This window comes from Phyllostomus hastatus, unplaced genomic scaffold (genome assembly GCF_019186645.2).
Source record: "Phyllostomus hastatus isolate PE091 unplaced genomic scaffold, TTU_PhHast_1.1 phas_contig_524, whole genome shotgun sequence".
Taxonomy (NCBI): domain Eukaryota; kingdom Metazoa; phylum Chordata; class Mammalia; order Chiroptera; family Phyllostomidae; genus Phyllostomus; species Phyllostomus hastatus.
This window is the reverse complement of record NW_025333900.1, coordinates 11,485,536-11,489,485: the sequence shown is the minus strand read 5'-3', so window position 1 is coordinate 11,489,485 and position 3,950 is coordinate 11,485,536. Positions and strand designations below refer to the sequence as shown.

At 35.8% G+C, this 3,950-nt stretch overlaps 1 non-coding gene across 1 annotated transcript; it reads left to right on the top strand.

Moving 5' to 3' along the window:
* The first annotated feature begins 204 nt into the window (after positions 1-204).
* On the top strand, positions 205-311 carry LOC123824085. Its single transcript, XR_006786649.1, has one exon. It is a non-coding gene; the product is annotated as a U6 spliceosomal RNA (small nuclear RNA).
* The last annotated feature ends 3,639 nt before the right edge of the window (positions 312-3,950 follow it).

Here is a 3,950-nt window from a genome sequence, read left to right as displayed (position 1 = left end):
AAAAGTCTTGAAACATTTCTAGGAAAACCATGTGCCTAAGGAGACTTAAACAAACACATATTTCTCTGACTAGAGATGCCATTTGTTTATTTGTTAGTTTGTTTTATTGGGAATTGCCCCCGAGTAAACACCAACATGATTAGAATTTAGACAAAGGCTTTTTAGATAAAAAGATCATAACCGATATTTAAAGTGCAGAATGCTGGGCTGGGTTTAGCAGCACATATACTGAAATTGCTATGATATGTAGAAGATTAGCATGGCCCCTGCTCAAGGATAACACACACAATTGTGAAATGTCCCATATTTAAAAAAAATAATTTAAAAAAAGTGCAAGCTGCTACTCTTGGTAGTGCAGCTGTACAGGGAAGCTGGAAAACTGGAGCAGAATCTGAGTAAATATGACAAAGTGTATTTTCTAAATTAAAAGGAAAATAATAACAGTTTATATTTATCCATGTATTTATCGTTTTCAGTGCTCTTTATTCTTTTCAGCAGATCTGAGTGTTCATCTGTCATTCTTTTGCTTCAGCCAAAAAAGCTTCCTTAACTATGTCTTGTAGTACAGATCTATAGACAGCAATATCTGAAAATGTATTTTATCCTAATGTTTGAATGATATATTTGCTGTGTATGGAATTCTGTATTGACAGTTGTTTTTTATTTTGTTTTAGATCTTTTACTCTTCAAAGAGTTCTGGTTTCCAGTGTTTCAGTTAAGAACTCTTTAATTTTTATATAATTTTCACCTATTATTATGTGTTTGGGGGAACTTTTAACATCTTTTTGTCTTGGTTTCATCAGTTTCAGGATAATATGTCTAGGTGTGTTTTTTATTTTATGCCTTATTTGGAATTTGGTGGGCATCTTAAGTCTGTGAATATATGTCTCTCCACAAATTTGGAGTGGAGGTTGCAATTTTAAATCAGGTGTTCAGTTTAGACATCATTCAAAGGTGACATTTAGAAAGACTTGAAAGAAGTTAGAAAGTTAAAGACATAGGCCTGCACACTTTGGGGGAAAGAAATTTGCAAGAAGAGGGAGGAACCAATGCAAAGGCTTTAAAATGACACACAACAGGAAGGTGAGTAACAGTGAGGAGGCCAATCTGGCTGGAGGTGAGGGACAAGTGAGAATAATACTAGAAGAGGCTGGAGGGGTAAGGGGAAGAGTCCTCTTACAGCATAGAGTTATATTTTCTCTATTAGCAGTATTCTACCAGTCAGGGCACATTCCTGGGTTGTGGGCCAGGGCCCCAGCAGGGGACACATGAGAGGCAACCACACATTGATGTTTCCCTCTCTTTCTCCTTCCCTTCCCCTCTCTCTAAAAATAAATAAATAGAATCTTTAATAAATAGCATTCTAACTCTTCCTTTTGTGGTAATTTTTAGGATAGATCCTTGAAGTATATAATCATCTTCTTTAAAGCTAGCCTATCAATCCAAACCTAAAAGGAAAGAAAAATGAATTTGTGCAAAATCAGAAAATAAAAAGAAAAATGCCAGATATCCCTATTGACATTAACCACAATGCAGTTATAATTTTACCACTACCCTAATCCCTCTCATTTTTACTATGTCCTCTGACTGGACCATGACTTCCATGCAGCACATTTAAGCCTCAGCTTTCCAGGATAAACGATCCATTTCCTCATTTGAAAGGAAATCAAATTGGCCAGATCCTGTTGAAATTGTTTTTTTTAATGGATGAAATGGCAAAGTTGGTACTTGTAGAAATGCATTAATAATTTATTTTCAAGAATTACATGAATGTTTTTGCAGCAATAAATTGTGGTGTCTGAAAGTATAGAAATATGAATATTTTTTAACACTGACCTTATAAGAATGAATAACACATGTTAAAATAACTTTATGGTACACCTGGGAATTGTCTTTATAGCATTTTCTCCCTGTATATTGACACGTTTGAACGTTTTGGTTATTGCCAAATAAACTGCTAAATAGTGCAGACTTTGTGGTGCTTTAACTATGGCCTTAGGACAAAGAATTCTATTTAACTTCTTGCTACCAAAAACTGCATATTCCTTATAGTTTCTATTCATCTCTATGCTTCTTTCCATTCTTAAAGTGTCTTATAATGTCATTTGTAACTGAGGAGGAGGAACAACCATAACAACAAAAACAAAAAAGCAAGCAAACCTTTCTAATTTTTTTAAAGATTCCATGCTTAAGGTAGGGTCTTGCACAGGTGGTCATTCAGACCAACAGCCTAAGCCTACATACAGAGATATTTATTCATACATTAGAAAAAAGACACTTCTGTGATACATCAAGGAGAACATTTGGGCTTCCAGGGGTTGTCTTGTCTTCCTATCCTGCTTACATCTCCAGTAACTAGTTTGCTCACTTTGTGCTGTGTACATGGAAATACTGACTTTAGACTGAGTTTAAGAAAATGAAGTGATGAATATAAAAATATTATACCCACAATTATCAGCCTTTGTCAACACTGGCAAATAGCGTAATTCTCTTTCCCCCAAATCTTTCCAAATTAAAAATTTAGTAAGCCTCAGGTGGATCTTTGGATCAAGTGAATTTCAGACCATGTTTTATACTATTGCAACATGAGGTCTGTGCATTAGTAGGCAACTCTAAATACAGACCATGTTTGTCTGTGTTATACTTTGGAGACACAAAAGATATGAGGTCCTCAGGAATATGCACATGGCATAGAATGCCACACCCTTATTATGCTATCTTGGCTATTTTTTGAGACAATGTTAGAAGGCCAGCTCAACTCTTGTTTTCATCTTGAGAGAAACGACTCTGGAATTCAGAGTGACTAAATGACTTGTAAATAATCACTCAGTCATTATGTATGAATACCAGGACTTGAACCAAGGTGTTTTCACTAAATCCTGTGTTCTTCCCATTGCATCATGAAAAGTTAAAAGAATTGGCCACTTTTTTTACCCACCTCAATCACTGGAAATGACCATTGTGTTCTCCTCTTGTGTTTTGTCTGACTTTTTTGAACCCAATATTCACAGAGTTAAAATCATGTTAACTATAGATTTCAGAGCTGCAGGAGAAAAGTTGGCTATAAACATTAGGCATACATGATTATCTCCACTGATATACTGCTGTTTGATGTATCTTGTTTTAGAATTTCCACATCTTTAGATATCGGAACAAAAGTACTTTGGGCCCTGTGTGGTATCTTGTCACTGTGCCTTATTCCACAGGAAATACTATAGCAAGAAACGTGGGGCGAGTGTTAGGTGCTAATTTCCAGCAGGGAATGGAAAGGTGGAGGTGAGTTGCTAGAGTGGAACTGGGAAGTAGTTTTCAAACATGTTCCTAATCGTCTCCAGATCTTGAGATCATCTCCTCACCTCAGCTCCCCACCACACCATCCAAACACTCCATTCCATGTTACCTAAATGAATTACTTACTTATCTGATCTATATGACAAGCTTCCAGTAAGATTTATTTTTAATAAGGTCTTTGACTAACCAAAGTTTCTAAATCATTGGAGGAGGATTGAGGAGGGAGGTTGAGTGGTCACTAAATAATTCCTGGTGTCCTCCTAATTGGGCTAATACTTAGCCACTGTTCAATCCATCTCTAACACTTCTTAGCTCCTCATTTCTACCTCTGATTCCAAGGGAGGTGAGAAAATATGGAAGTAATTTGCCAAAATGAGGGCTTTTAATCCAAAGGCATATAACTATTTTTCCAAGTGTGTTCATCAAACATTGAAAGCAACTTGATTCTGTGAAATATATATATATATATATCTGGTTTAGATAATGAGAGTGGTAGCTCTGCTCTTTTAAAGTACACCACAGCTTTGAAACAATCATGAATAATTTTTAAAAGATGGATTTTTCAGCATTTAAGTGCATGAAAAAGAGAAACATAATTTGTCAATGCTCTGCAAGATTGTCACTGCCCAACACAGTAATGGAACAGATTACTACACAGT